This window comes from Dreissena polymorpha, chromosome 12, assembly GCF_020536995.1.
Source record: "Dreissena polymorpha isolate Duluth1 chromosome 12, UMN_Dpol_1.0, whole genome shotgun sequence".
In the NCBI taxonomy this organism is placed as follows: domain Eukaryota; kingdom Metazoa; phylum Mollusca; class Bivalvia; order Myida; family Dreissenidae; genus Dreissena; species Dreissena polymorpha.
The window spans coordinates 29,287,221-29,304,036 of NC_068366.1; the positions used below are offsets into that span (position 1 = coordinate 29,287,221).

The 16,816-nt window shown below is 33.1% G+C and overlaps 1 protein-coding gene and 1 long non-coding RNA gene across 3 annotated transcripts in view; one reads left to right on the forward strand and one right to left on the reverse strand.

The window, feature by feature from the left end:
* The window catches only part of LOC127853497 (T-cell-specific guanine nucleotide triphosphate-binding protein 2-like), a 62,201-nt gene that overhangs the window by 25,234 nt on the left and 20,151 nt on the right, over positions 1-16,816 (forward strand). The window lies entirely within an intron of this gene.
* On the reverse strand, positions 14,100-16,652 carry LOC127853499 (uncharacterized). The gene is made up of 3 exons (XR_008036637.1): positions 16,548-16,652; positions 16,135-16,166; positions 14,100-15,943 (listed from the first exon to the last, which is right to left on the reverse strand). It is a non-coding gene; the product is annotated as an uncharacterized LOC127853499 (long non-coding RNA).

Consider the following 16,816-nt stretch of genomic DNA (forward strand, 5'->3'; position numbering starts at 1 on the left):
GCGAGACTACCGTCCAACAGCAAGAGATAAATGGATCAGTGGGTGCATTGTATCGCGCGACGGACCGCTTTTATACAAAGTTGATGTTGGTAACGGCGTGATATGGAAACGGCATGTCGATCAATTAAGATCTACAGAGGTCAGCAGTCAGACACTTCTCGAAAGTGTTCCCCCGGTTAATTACGAACCGCGTTGCGTAAACAATGAACAAACGAATAATGATCAATTGCCACGATTAGTTCCGCGTTCAGATACTGAATTGTACAAACATAACGTAACCGATCGCCATTTTCATTATGGTTTTATAATTGACTAGTAAAAGGTCGGTTAGACAATGCAATAAGTGTTTTTTACAATTAAACATTTGTACAATAGCCATTATAAGCTCCATAAAATTTCAAATTACTTGTTCGAGTTTCTTTAAAACACAGATTCAGAAATGATCCTAGTTCAATTGTTATATGTTAAAATCCATGCAACACTTAAGTCAGTATCATGGTTGCGTTACGTTCCTCGTTTAAATGCCACTTAAAAGTCATATAGCTATCTCATTATATTTATATACACTGGTTTTGCTAATGACATATAATGAGCATTATTGTATGTAATTATGGTCAATTTTACACCAAAGATTGTAAATACACTTATTATATTACGTAAGCCATTAATTTTAAAGAAGTGTGTACATTAAATGTAAAGTTTCATCTTCAGAAAGAATGAAATAAATATTTTTCTATGTTAAACAATACATTAAGCATTTCTTGAGTTTAGAACATTGCCAAATTCGAGATGAGTAACAATTTTTCGCGCTTCATAAATTATCACAAGAAATATTGGGTAAAATTAGACAATGATATATGAAAAACCTAGATGGGTAAGTGATCTCAGGAAGCAATTTTATTTCTTTCTGTTTCGACGGATCATGGATTATTAAGCGGTATCGCTTTAGAACAGATATACATTTTGAGCACTCAAGCCCCTGCTATTGCAGAGTGGATTTAGCTAAAGCTTTCAAATGTTTAGAACCTTCAAGCGTCGGCGCTCTTATGGCCATTGTTCGTATGAACACTTTCGTATGAAATTTAATAGATAAAACACACCTGAAGTGATCGTTAAGACTTTACTTTTGGCAAAATTACGGCCTTTATTTTTTTCCACAATTGTTAAATCATTGACATTGTTTGTACTTCGCAGATTTAAAAAAAAAACAGTCAACAAAAAGAGTAGCATCAGAGTAACATGAGCACTTTTTTACAGTTCAAAAGTCACCGAATGCCACCTTATCATAAAATACAATTAAATACTTCATAATTATTTCGCGGTTGTGCATATATATTTTGTGATAAGTTATCAGACACCAATTAGCCTTCAGTGTTAAAGCCTTTGTTTAAAGAACAAAGCACACTTTTCTGTTTGATCTCTTTAAATAAAAACAAATCCAAATATAGATCTATATTTGTATAATAAATGTCTGACGAACATACGTTAAAATCGGATTATTGTGTATTGTGGAGTTTAAGACAAAACTTTACAGTAATGCATATAAACATGCACATTATTGTTATCAGTAAGCTGTAAACAAGGCAATTGTTGCACTTGTATTTACGTTATTTGTTTAGCAATGGCATTTCCTAATTCTTTCAGACACTGTTATGTAAAGTGTGTGTACTATTTGCGCGTTTCTTCGTCAAATTGTTGAAATCAACCCTTATTCATCGACGATTGTTGACCAGATCGAGTGTTTGTCTAGCATTTATTGTCAAGGGCATTCCTACATAAATATTTCTAAGTGGGCGTAACTTATGAATAATTGAACATACAAGCATGATAATTTCATATGTAGGCGAGGGTAAAATTGTGGAATATCATTGTCAATGGGCGGATTTATCAGTGTTATCGTTCAGGGATATAACAGCTCTTCAACGAATTGAGTCAGCATCCGCAGTGCAATTGGATGTTAATGGCACAGTTAAATTATTTAGATTAAAGCGTGCTAAAGATGTCATATACCTTATCACCAAAGTCACCTTATTAAAAAAATGCCGATTATCATATATGGTTCGTGCAAGAATGGAATCAGTTTATCCATTAAAAGTATAATCATTTTGTCACTTCTACATTATTTGATATGAATATCAGTTTAGCCAGTACAAAACACTTTTTAATTCTCATTTCTTTAAAATGATACAATATGAACTTTAACTTTCGCACTTTGTTGTTTGAAATCAGTTTCTACAATATTGCATCATAACCATTTATCATTTCTTGACCATTGCGGGTGGAATAGCCTCGTGATTCTTTTGCAAATATATGTATGCGAACAATAATTATTTTATGTTGCATACTATTGTTTTCTAAGACAAATGGTCTCGAAAAAACATATCTGTTCAAATATTTAATTGAAAGAGGATGCGTGTTAATTAACGATTGCGGACTCCTCGATCGAAAAAGCAGTCGACTAGTTAAAAAATGAGTTTCTTGTTAATCAATATCTAGGCTTATTTCGAATTTGGGTCACATTTGTCCAAAATTCTAGGAAACCAGGTCAAATCGTAGAAAAACCCCGTTATCACATGGGGCCACATGTATAATTGTATTGTGTGTCATAGTTTGAAAAGTACTAATTAATGTGTATGTAACTTAATACATTAATAAAGTGCCTGGAAAAAGGACCATAACTTTTTCTATTTTTTTATATTATTGTTATTAATATTATTATAATATTCTAAATTAATGTCAGAGCGATTGCCCTGTTGTTAAATTACCTGTATACTCTATATTTCCATTGCAATTTAAGCAATTAAAATCAAAGTTTACAAATCTACAAAAATAGTTGAGGGCTGGTGTAGATTGTATGAAAAAAAGCTCTCTCGTGTTTTTTTTAGAGTTATAGCTCTTTGTATTTTTACTGTGTCCTATAACAAGCATTACATTAATGTAAATAAAACTTTAAATAATTTACTGACAAAACTGGTTCTCGGCTGACACTCAACCCTCACTTCTGGTTCTGGTATTTTAACCAACTACACCATGGTTCCTTCGGTGTTGGCGGGCAAACAAAGTTAGAAGACTTTCACGATGTTTATGACAAATTGCACAGTCTTGGAGAGGAGACGGGCGCCGCAAAGATAGTCTCAAGCCCACTAAAAATAATAAAGACAAAACAACATAATACACAAATGGATCGATCGGGGCCCGGTATAACAACGAACGCGCACTCCACCGTCAATCCTCATCGGTGAAGATTCTATACAGCGCCAATGGATGCGACAAGTTAGCTACTGAAGCTAATCCATCGATTAAGTTGGGAACAGCCATATTAACATAGAACGTAAGACCACTCAATGCGCGTGACAAGGTTCATCAACTGACGTACACGCTGAAGCGTTACCGCTGGTACATATTTGGACTAGCCGAGATTTTTGGCTAGGCTTCGGAGAAACATCAACAGACGAAGAGCATAAGATATGGTATCAGTGGTAAAGATTCTATATACCGCTTCGCGGTGTTTTCATCGTTAGGAGAGAGGTAGTGAACAGCGTCATCAGTTGCACTTCAGTCTCCAGAAGACAGATTCATAACCATTTCTCAGCAAGACCTCACAACATCACCATCATCAAGGTCTATGTACCAACAGCTAACAACACAGTGCTCACCAAGTTATCGAGCAAGCGCGTCACCAAAAACCTTCGCTTTAGATTTGAGTATGAAATTGAAACATCGTCAGCCCTGAAGATAGTAGACATGACATCGACACCATAACCTACAACATCAAGACGCCATTCTGTTATCGGCCGAAGAAGTGCTTTGGAGAGCGAGAAGGAAAACCAAGACATAGGTGACGTCCGATATCATAGACCTATGTGAGAAAAGAAGAGAGCTGAGGCATTAGAAGTACACCGGCCTTGACTCTAAGGCAAATTACCAGAAAGCGAACATGGAAATGGGGAAGAAGCTGACAGAGGCCAAGAAGAAATGGATTTTGGAGCAAGGTATCAACACAGACAAAGAGAAGCATAGGAAGCAGTATACGGCCTTCAGCTAGACCAATCTCTTTCAGAACGATCAAGCGGACTGAAGCGGACGACGAAAGTCCGTCTGTACTAAAGGCAGCGGTGGAGGAGGCAGTGCGTATTCTTGATGCAGGAAAATCTCCAAGAGTGGACAACGTCCTTTCTGAGCTTATTGAGCACGAAACAGAGGCAACGACTGCAAAAAATGTCGGAACTATTCCAAAATATCTGAGAGAAGAAGAAGTGGCCAAAAGAGTGGAACCAGTCACTGGTCATCCCCTTTAAGAAAGCTTGCGGCTGCGTGTGACATGATGGCCTATTGTATGTTATTAGAGGAATCGACATTGACCAATGGCTGGTGGAAGTCATCTATGAACTCAATGCCAGCAGCACAGTACTTCTCAATGGACAGCAGGGGGACTTCTTCAGTAAATCACTGGCGTCCGTCATGGATGTCTTCTCTCCCTCGTCCTGTCAAACCTTTGTTTTGAGAAATAATGCAGAAGACTCTTCATGGCCACCATGCCTCTATCTCCATCAGGAAGACGCATCTCAAATTTGAGATTCGCTAATGACATTGACCTCATGGATGGCAGCAGCAGTGAACTTCATGATCTCACCTACATACTCTATGAAAGAGCAGAAGCGGGGTGGATTAAATCACGGAGAAGTCGAAGATCATGGTGAAAAGCACGACAAACAGCAGTAAAGAGATCGGCTTCAACGGCGAGACGCTATAAAATGTGACCAGTTTCAAGTACTTGGGCGCAACCATGTCCAAGGATGAAACCAGTACCGCTGAGGTCCTAATAAGATTTTCGATGGCGACCTCAGCGATAGCCATACTGGGCTGGTTGTGGACAAGCAGTTCCATCAGCTTCTCCACCAAATACAAGCTCTACAAGTCCCTCGTAGGCTCCATCCTTATAAACGGCTGCGAGCCCTGGACGCTTCACGCGGAGACATAACGCAGGCTACAGGACTTTGAACAAAAATGTCTACGAAGACTGCTCCGAATCTCATACACGCAACATAAGAACAACGATTACGCCCAGAGGATGACGTGTTGGGTCACATGAGCTTCTACTTTCGACCTTCAAACGACGAAAGATGGTTTGATTTGGATACGTCACCAGGTACGACTCTCTGTGAAAGACTGGCACGCTAGAGAAGGTCGTCTTCGAGGCCGTCAGAAGAAAAGCTGAATGGACAATTTGAGAAAGAGTAGACATCTCTTTCCATGGTTGAAATACTCTCAGCAGCACACGACGGATTTGACTGGATGAGGATTTTTGTATCGCCGTCCCTCAATTCTCCCGAACGGCCAGACCAGTCAAGGGAATGATGATATAGATGTTGAGAGTTTATAAAAATAATATTTTTGTGTATACAATTGATTTTAATGAACCTGCATACATTTAGGATAGAACAATTATAATAAATAACCAATATCATTCAAAAAAATATTTGGTGTGAATTAGTTGTGAAAATAAAGAATGATAATTGGTATTTCTACATAGTAAAAAAGAAAATAGTTATAATTATATCTTTTTAAAATTGCAATATTTCTTTATTCGTCCCTTGACATTTCTGGCATATGTTGCAAACATGATATTGCATGATAATTTATTTTTCTAATTTTAACCTAATTCATAAATAAATAAACAATACATAATACGTTAACAGTACATGTGTATTTGCGTTTGTGTGCATACCATCCTAATATTTACACAATAAAGAAATTATGTTAAAATAAAATATTGGTTAGATATACAAACCTTATATATAGTGCGCTTTGAACCTGTTTTGTTCCAGGTAGGGGATGTAAAACGTCATAGTTTTTAAGGGAGTTCGAATATAAAACACAGTGTTAGATTGTGTACATTGATTTAAAAAAAACTTTTTAAATACAACTTATTTGATTTCGAGATCTGAATTTTAAACCATTCATCTGCGTTTTATATATTTATGAAAAACTAGCCTCATGCCAATACCTCGTCTTTTCCTCATGAAAGAAATGGATTGCTTCAAACTTATGTATTTTGAAAGAAATGGATGTAATATTTAAATATACTGGTCGGAAAATTTAAGAACATCGTTAAGGGTAATAAGCAATGTCAAACAGCTTCGCCAGAAACAAAAGAGGTTGAACGAACTAACGTCAACCATTAAGGTGGAATATGTTGGTAAAACATGTCTAAAATTGGTTTTTGAACAATAAATGTTTTATCTTAGTTTTGACCTGCGATATTTGTTAAAAAGAGTATATAAGTATGTATGTTAAATTCATAGATAAATGTGTGGCATTTTAAACAAATTGAGGCACTTTCTAGCAATAATTAGCGAATTGTTTTTATGTCAAATGCTATTTTAAAAGTTTCAGAGCCATACGACCGTTTTACTAAACGGTTATTAATCCCTTTATAAAATGTAAGATGAATTTCGATGATACCCAGTCACACTGTGTTCAGTTGGCGTCCTTTTTAGTATTTAATTTAATTTGACAATGTCTTACATTGCATGTTGATACATATCGCGATACTTTGACAAAACAAACGCTATCAATTGAAATGTTTATCCAAAAAGATAACACATCACGTTGATACGTTAATGAACTTACAAATAACTCGAGCTACACGTGTATTTAAATTTTCAAGCCCGTCGCCAGGGACTTGAAAAGGGGAGTGCGAATTTTCCAATCAACGATTGTTATTGAGCAACGAAGTGGCGAATGGGGTTAGTGCGGGTAGGTGTCCCCCTGCATTCGGGGTGTTTGGAGGTCCTCCCTATAGAACATTTTGAAAATGAAACGTAGAATTCTGGTGATATTTTATCTGTAATTAGAGACTGAAGTTAGGCAGCGTTTTTAAATGACATTTTAATGTCATTTACCATACTCAGTGACTGATCGACATGAATATGACATAACATGCATGTATTCCCCACTGCAAGATTTTCAATAACCCCCTTTTTCGATCAGTCATGGAATTACATTATTTTATAAGGTGTTTAACCCAACGCTAGTATACGCGCACACACTTTGTCTACATATGCAACAACACATCTATACAATGTTAAATAACCAATACGAACGGTATAAAATATCATTATTTATTGGATTGTTGGAATCTTGATAACATTCCAAAATTCGAACATTCATAAATCAAGCAATTAAAAAATAAATATTTGACTTTTTTAACCAATTGTTTGTCTGCTACTATGGATAGTGCCAGAGGCCTAGAATCGCTCTAAACGTTATAATAGTGTATTGAACAACAAACACTGATGAACAAAACCTTGTCTTCTCTAATCTGCATCAATACTAAACAGAAATTAAAATGGTACAACTGGTTATTTTTTATTTTTGTTAACTATTTTTAACAAGTTAGTTATCTTTTTCTAAACGCGTTTCAGAAACATACACAATTAAGGCTTCATAAAGACCCTATAACCACAAACTACTGACCCTATAGTCTCAAAGTCCTTCACTCACAATGTATACCAGGACGTTGAATAAAAAACATGTACTTATTTTCCCTTTATTTTAAAGATCCGTCACAGTTAATGAACATTAAACGTTAACGTCCATCTGATCATATGTTATAACGTTTTAAATTCATTACAACAACACTTTAAGAGTATAACATATTTCCTAGTGTCAAGTTTGACATTATTAAAACATTGTTCAAAGTTCTGTATGTGGAGCAGAACAAATGCCATGAAGTGTTGGTAAACTACTAAAAAAGCTTAATTGCTTTGTAGAAATGGTTTGTTTTTTTGCCATACAACACCAAATTATCCTGTCTTGAGCATAGCTGATATATTATGCTAGAAAACCCTTTAGGTGATCCGAAAATGGTTGTACGGGGATATAACAAAAAGACAACACAGTCTGTCTAAAATGCTGTGCAGAATGGTATGATTTACATACAAATCCCTTAAACCACATGTCTTTCTATGAAACGCATCCTTACACTGATACACAAAACCATTACATCTTTAGAAAAACGTCTATAACAATTCACATTATAAAAAATGTATTTTCTTTAGCACTGGTTACCGCATTGTGTGGAATTTACATACGAAGGAGATTATTTGTGTTGTATAATTTCTTGTCGCTAGTGAATGCCACATAATAACGCCTTTCGCCAAAGCACCAAAAAAGTAGATGTATGTTTCTGTCGATACCGACCTATTAAAGTAAATGCCGCGGCTACAGGCTTGACAAGCGCAACTATCGATCGAACATACCATGATGCTATAAACAGCTAAACAACGAACTATTATTATAGTTTTATTAATTGTACAATTTTAATTTTAAGTTACTTTACAATAATTCACATATTCAAGTGTCGTTTTAAATACATCTAACATATGGTTGTCAGTACCAAGAATGTCGTCCAAATGTAACATCATAAGAATACATATCTTTGTCACCCTGCTTAAGTTTATAATGTTTGATAACCGTTATTTATGTTCAAAATATTCAGTGTATTAAACTAATATCGAAACAAAATTATATAGTGGTACATGTATACATGTCAGATACCTTCAACAATGAACTAGAACGATAATACAACTTCACAGTGTTCATTAATTGTTTGAATTTAACTATAATGTTTTGTCTTGCATTTAAGTGTAAATTCACAAAACAATGTCATGCGTCTGAAACGATATTTTGTTGGCCATATGTATTTACATTTGCTTTCTGTCCACACATACGTCTCCAATAGTGTGACCGAGTACCTAAGTACGTTCGAATCTGGTTAAATGTCATTAAGCAACCACGAGTTATCAATTTCTGAATATAAGTGCGTATCCACGCACAACGATATTCAATTTCATTTTTTTATTTATTTTTTATTTTTCAAGTTTGTATTGAATAATTGTTTAAAACATATCTTTTGGTCTCACTAGCATTCTACGAAATAGTAAGTAATTAGAGAAGAAAAATCGACCTATTTCAGTGTTCAAATACTGAACCACAAGTGTTTTATTTTTGTTATTTTGATGAACCTTACTATCGACATATAATATATGACTTAAATGAAATAGGTGATTTTGCATTTAAGGTTTCTTTAATAATGTCGAAGGTACTCTTAAAACCAAATGGTTTCACCGGTTTGGGGAAAAATAGTCTGATGAAAATCAATGTCAATGACCTTTAATATTGTTTATATAGTAATAGGCTATTCTTGATTATCTAGACCCGAAACTATGTGGCTTAGTCAGTCAAAGACCTAAGGTTGGCGAACAATATTCTGTAAATGGCCATTATACCCGAAATATTTGTGTATATAAGAAACTTTTTTGTTTCCACCTGTAAGATTACTGATGAGTCAGAAAAAAATAATAAAAATCAATTGCAAATGCATAATGAATGTGTTCAAAGTTTATATACATAATATTGTTGTGTTAATGAATTGTTTTTTTCTTCTTCAAATATACATTAATGTTATATTTCCATATTTGTTTGTAATAATTACGCAAAATGCAATTCTCAAAAAACATTCGCAGGTAATTACAAATGGAGAATTGTCTAAACATTTTTAATAATAATAATATAATTATTATACTTATATATATTCTATGATTATTATCATTAATATCATTAATATCAGTATTATTGTTATAACATAATAATAAAAATAATACTACTAATAATACTAATAATAATACAAATACTACTACTACTACTACTAATAATAATTATAATAATAATAATTATTATTATTACTATAATTATAATTATTATTATGAAATACAAGATGTTTCGTGAGTAATTTTGTATCACATTGGAAAATTGTATTATTTATTTTCATATATGTAAATAACATCAACAGACTACGGCAATCAAATAAGCGTACTATAAGACGTTAAAACGAAATCATATATGTGCATGTTGACGGAGACTTCGCAGATTCGTTTAAATACATTTTTTATCAGTTAATTAGTAGAGATTGATTTATTAGAAACGGCGGAACTTTGGATAGTTATAAGGTTTTCCCGCTTCTAAACAACACAACAACAATATGGTTGTCAAGTTAAAATTGTGCGATCATGAAAATGGTTGTGACAATTGCTAAACAATAGTTATGCACCTGTATTCGTCAGTTTAAGCCCAAACGCCTTTAGCACTTCCTTATAAAGGAACGTTACCACACACTTCTCAGGGATAAGTAATCCTTCACTGACTATACGTGTCGAGACAATTGAATACTGTATTTAATGTGTTTTTTTTAATTTTTAGTTTTAATGATTCTAATCAGAAAAAATACCATTTAGAATTCGCGAAAATAAAGTTTGAACGTGTTTTCGTAGAAAAAAGTCAAAATGTTGTTTTAGATTCTTTTTATCATATAAACATAAATATAGTGTTAATGCTTTTCTTTTTAAGAATCATTATTTAATACCTATGCATCCATACGCCTGTTCGTGGTCTATTCGACTTCAAACAATATCACAATATTATTTCTTAAATATAAAAGCCGTCAAAACAATCTCTAATTTAAAAGCTGTCCATTAAAACATTATATATCAACTTTTTTTGTAGTTTAAACGCAGATATATTAATGGATTTATTATCAAGATATAATGCATTGACTTATTAAAAGCAAAACATTTTCCCATTTCAATATATAAAAAAATCATAAGAAACGTCAATGCGATGACCTAAGCTTTAATCTATTGTATGTTAAATGGTATATGGTATTTGTTTCAAAATTGTATTAAGGTAATGTGTCACTTGTTTTAAAAAACGAAATGACCAATAGTTTGTAGCAGAAGCCTTTAATGGGTCCATATATTCAACATTTAATGTATCCATATATTCAACATTTTGTAACGTAACTTTTCATGAGCATGAAACCCATGTGATTTAATCGTGTTCGAAATCTTTGTTTTGAAATGAACTTACATATATTATTTAATCGTCGTGAATCAATATTTTTTTGAAAGGAAATTTCATAAAAAAAATATGATGCATATCCACTCATCTGAATGTCATTATCAACAACTTTCAGCAGTTAAAGCTCATTTAAAAAAAACAATACCAGTGTCATTGTATTCCGTCATCACTTACAATTTTGTCTCTGAAATAGCTTTGAGGACTAACCTCAACGCTGACAATACTGTTTATAACAATTTTCATTGAGTTCTTACTCTGCATTTGAATATTTGGGAAAGTATGATTTTGCGTCACATAGAAAGGTTAAAACATGGCAACTGAAAACACAGTCAGAGTCATCAGATTTGAGTTAAAATTCAATTTTCAAATATTTTTTTTCGTAAGTGGCTTTTTCAAATGTCATCAAATTTGATTTGAATAGTTTGGAACATAGAAACCAGAGTTTTGGTGTTTTTACTTTTTATGGTATTTATTGAAATCCTAAAAATGAAACTGAGTTTCATTGAGTTATGATAATTTTCTATTATTTAGATGTGTTAAATAAAAATGTGGTAGTTTGCTTCAACAATTTCCCGATCTGTGGGCTGGCTGTTAATGTCCTTTAGGAATACTAAATTCATGAGAACTACTGTTGGCCATTCTGCCAGGATGTTTTGTCAAAAATCGTAAGAATTTATTTTTAAAATTGTAAAAACCGAATATGTCAAATTTGTATTGAATCTGCCTTTAAACAAAATAAAAATATTATCATATACGTGTTGGCAATTGGGTAATTTGAATTCAAGATTATAATCTAACACAGGCAAATAAACAAATGTGTATATATCTTAACTTTCTTGAAGCCACATTTGTTTTCCCGATCAATGTTAAATTTGTTATGACTTTTTGTTAGTAGAGCTATTATATCTTTTTCGAGCTCCAAACTGGGTAGTGTTGAGTCAAATGCTTTGTCAACAGTGAACAATAAAGAAAATATGGGTAAATACGCTTGAAGTCATTGGTCATGAACAATCAACTTGATGCATATTTCAGCTTGTTGTAGTGTGCTATTTAATGGATGGGAGTACGGACTATCCTGACTGCTGTCCATCCTTACGTTAAGGCGATATGTTATTTCGATCATGTTTTGCGGGGAAGCTATACGAACAAGATTATTTTGAGTACGTTTATGTTTTCATTGCGTCAGTCAAGGTAGGGCAACTGACTCTTTATTACTATAACGAAGACTGGACAATATTTTTGCCCAAACGTATAACCAAGCATAGAAGGATTTATGTACCCTAGAATAATTTCTTATTGTGTATTACGAGTAACCTACTGTTAAGATTCATGTATCTTTGTTGCATAAACTATATTCGTAAATATTTAGTTAAAAGTGATTCATAGTGCATCTGAAAATTAAAATACGCCAGAGCTTTGCCGGCGGTATAAACATAAATTTTATATCAATACCATCTGGCGTAATTGATGCACTCATTACTTCCGTTTCCTCAACGCTAGCTTCATCATCTAAAATGACAAAAACAACAATAGCAACACCCGTTTTCTCATATATTAGTTATTGAGTTCAATTGTGACATCAATAGTTTCTACCACAAAATGCTAGTGGGTGATAACAAGTCATAATACAGACTTATAATACTCCAGTTTATTTGCATTTCTTGTATGTGTATATTACTTTTTGATAAGCATTTTGTGTAAAACTGCTTATTGGTTTCGTAATTTAATCGTGTTCGAAATCTTTGTTTCAAAATGAACGTAAATATATTATTTAATCGTCGTGAATCGATATTTTCTTGAAAGTAAATTTAATAAAAAAAATAATATGATGCATATCCACTCATCTGAATGTCATTATCAACAACTTTCAGCAGTTAAAGCTCATTTAAAAAAAACAATTCCAGTGACATTGTATTCCGTCATCACTTACAATTTTGTCTCTGAAATAGCTTTGAGGACTAACCTCAACGCTGACAATACTGTTTATAACAATTTTCACTGAGTTCTTATTCTGCATTTGAATATTTGGGAAAGTATGATTTTGCGTCACATAGAAAGGTTAAAACATGGCAACTGAAAACACAGTCAGAATCATCAGATCTGAGTTAAAATTCACTTTTCAAATATATTTTTCGTAATCGGCCTTATTCAAATGTCATCAAATTTGATTTGAATAGTTTGGAACATAGAAACCAGAGTTTTGGAGTTTTTACTTTTTATGGTAATATTGAAATCTTAAAAATGAAACTGAGTTTCATTGAGTTAAAATATTTTTCTATTATTTAGATGTCTTAAATAAAAAATGTGGTAGTTTGCTTCAACAATTTCCCGATCTGTGAGCTGGCTGGTCTTTCATGAATACTAAATGCATGAGAACTACTGTTGGCCATTCTGCCAGGATGTTTTGTCAAACATCGTAAGAATTTACTTTTAAAATTGTAAAAAACAAATATGTCTGATGTTTATCGAATCTGCCGTTAAACAATATAAAACTAGTATCTTGTACGTGTGGGCAATTGGGTCATTCAAATTCAAAATTATAATCTAACACAGGCAAATAATCTAATATGTATACATCTAAACTTTCTAGAAGCCACTTTTGTTTCCCGGTCAATGTTAAATTCGTTATGACTTTTTGTTAGTAGAGCTATTATATCTTTTTCGAGCTCCAAACTGGGTCGTGTTGAGTCAAACGCTTTGTCAACAGGGAACAGTAAAGAAAATATGGGTTAATACGCTTGAAGTAATTTGTCATGAACAATCAACTTGATACATATTTCAACTTGTTGTTGTGTGATTTTTTAATAGAGGGGAGTCTATACTATTCTGACTGCTGTCCATCCTTTCGTAAACGTGTAAGTCCGCAAAACTCGGCTCTGCGATTTTTCTAAAAGGTATTTAAGATTCGTGGATAAAACCTGGTATAAGAGTACTTATAAAGGACACTATGCTGATTTTATATAGCCTTTAAGTTTTCACTAAGGCCGAATGGCACGTCACTATTACATAAAGTAGAAGACCACTTCATCTGTAATAAGTCAATACGTACTTAAGACATGATTATCTCATACACATTTGGTAATTGGGTTGCCATTTGTCTGTCTGTCAAATCAATTCATTGGGAGTTCTCCTGTTCGTCCGCAAAACATGCAATAAATTTACTAAAAAATGTACAGGAGTTATGATCAAACAATTTATTACCCATAATAAAAGTGATTACAGGCTACTTATCGATCCTAAGTGTTTCAAGATGAAAAATATCAGGTTACTGTTACTAAACCAAAATTACATGTTAAAATTACTTGTTCACAAGATATAATCATGAAGCATGTTTCAAAACAAATTTGTTAGATAAAGGAGAATAGGGCTGATTGTAATCTGCGTTCTATCTTAATGAATTTAATATTTAATAGACGCGTCTGGGGAAATGTGAGTTAACGATAAAGCCTTGTGTATAAACTGTTAAAAGCTAGTTTTAACTTGCCTTAAAAAGTACATTTCGACAAGTATTTGACAAACAAAATATTAAAACATAGATTAAACGAGATACACAATGCTTGTTTTTATTTTATTTTTTTGGCAAAATATACTCCATTGTCATTTCGGCAACGATATCTATCATACTTGACACGACCACTAACTTTTTATATGAACATGTTGAATATATTGTCCCACAAAAAAGAGCACTTTTATCTTGTAAAAAATCTATATTACCTGTCCACATCTAACGTTAAAATTGTGTCTATTGCTATAAGGAACATTGATTTTGAATGTATTAACTATATTTTTCGAGATATTGTTCGAAATATTCGTTGATTTAGAGGGTTTGTGGGCTTTTAAGAAAACAAAGTATCATTTTCATGATTATATACACAATTATATAAGTTATACCAAATTTGAATGTGGCAGAAGAATTGTAATCGAAATTTAAATTTGGTTAATAGCTATTATCTTATCGGCAATCTTGTGATATTATCATCGTTTTCTAAATTGATGAACTATATTCCAGCCAAAGCTGATAAATGCTTTGATTATTAATTACCTATGCAGATAATTTTACTTTTGAAACAATGTGATGAAAAGTCTAGCGGTGTTGTTCACTATATGGTACGTCATTGAATCATTTTAAACCTGTTTATCCCGTATAGATAAATATTTATACGCCCTGACGTCTGTGTAATATAAAAACTTACCGCTAACCCCTTATTTAGTCTTGGTTAAAGGCAAAAAAGTGACAAATGTCGATTCGTATGAAATTCATGTCAAAAGAACGTACATTATTAGGGTCTTTTGGTAAGTTGGTATGCAAGATAATATGTAGTTAAACGTATATTTTGTATTTAATTGAAACTTTACGTTTGCCAAAAAAAGCTGAACTTTGGAACTAGACATTACGGTTTTAAATTGTCAAGTGCTTGCATAAAATGTTCCTTTGTTGAGAACCGTTTATGACCAAGGTTTATGACTTAAAATTGCTAGGTCAATTTTCGTTCAAAGTCATATCGGCGTGATGTATATGGTGTCCGCTATGCAACCGAGAGGTCTAGGGTGCAATCTCCAGTCGTTAAGTGTTCCAGGATCCTTAAAAAAACACCACGGTCTGCTTATTCCATGAAAACAGATCTAAAACAGTGTTTCTACACGCCAATGGCGTTAGATACAATCATGGCCAAATAAATAGGTTCATTGTGTTTTTAGAATCATAACTAATTCATAAGTTCACTTGCCACACACTTTAAAGCAAACATGTCAACCTCTTTGAGATGGCATTAATCTCACAAACACAAGGCTCGAATGTCAAACGTTATGTTATAGTCATTGGTACATAGGTTTCTCTTAGAAATGTGTTTCTCTTAGTCATGGATTAATTGACTTTGACCACACGGTCAATATTTCCACGAACCTGACCCGAGAAAGGCTATGCTATAAAGCGCAGAGAATGAGTTATTGTAAATACGTTTTGCAGCAGTCGAAACTGTCCCCGTTGAATTAGTCTCGTTGACGCTTCCTTCAGCACATTTTTCTGTAAATATTTAAGAAATAAATTATTAAATGAAATAATACATCATTTTATCTATTTCCGACGATTAATATAGTAACGATTCCAATGGCAAGCGAAGTGACTGATTAATAAATTGCGAGCTAACGAGTGCGCGCACATACGTAAAAATACGCATTTGCGCAACTTTTACCGAAACCAAGCAGATATGTTACCTGAAGCATTTTTTCTTCTACATCTCCTTTACCTATAGATTCGGAGAAGTTCAAATGAACAAAATTAAAATACTGCTAAGTCTACATGAACTAGAACAAACACAACTCAAACTTTATCCCATATATTTTATGAATATATATTTTATTTTCAGGAAATGCAGAGGAACGCAACCTTAAAAGTTGCATTACCTTGTTTTGAAAATGAGTTTTACCTATAATATTGTTAAAATAAATCAAAGGTATGTGCTTTACATCCAAGTTATTTATTAAAACAAAAAGCATACATATATACATGTTTGATACATACTTTTTATCACAGCAGTTGCAAAATGTTTAATAAGAAACGCGTATGTTCACCTTTTTATATTTTTTTGAAGAAATCATACCGGTTTGAAACAAATGTCGAGCCTTACCCTTTTTAATGGACTGGTCTGCAAAAACTGGGAGTATTGCCATACAAAATGGACAACATGTCCAGTCCTTGTGTGTGGGCTTTTTACAGTTTAAGCACTCCATTTCACTGTAACGAAATACGTGGGAAAATTTTATTAGTCTAATATGTTTTAATCTGCCTCACCACAGTGTACGTCTATATAGAAAAATATTATATTAAGACAAATAAATATGTAATATATATTTACGATTTTCTAGATTTACTACATATTGCACGAACATAACAATA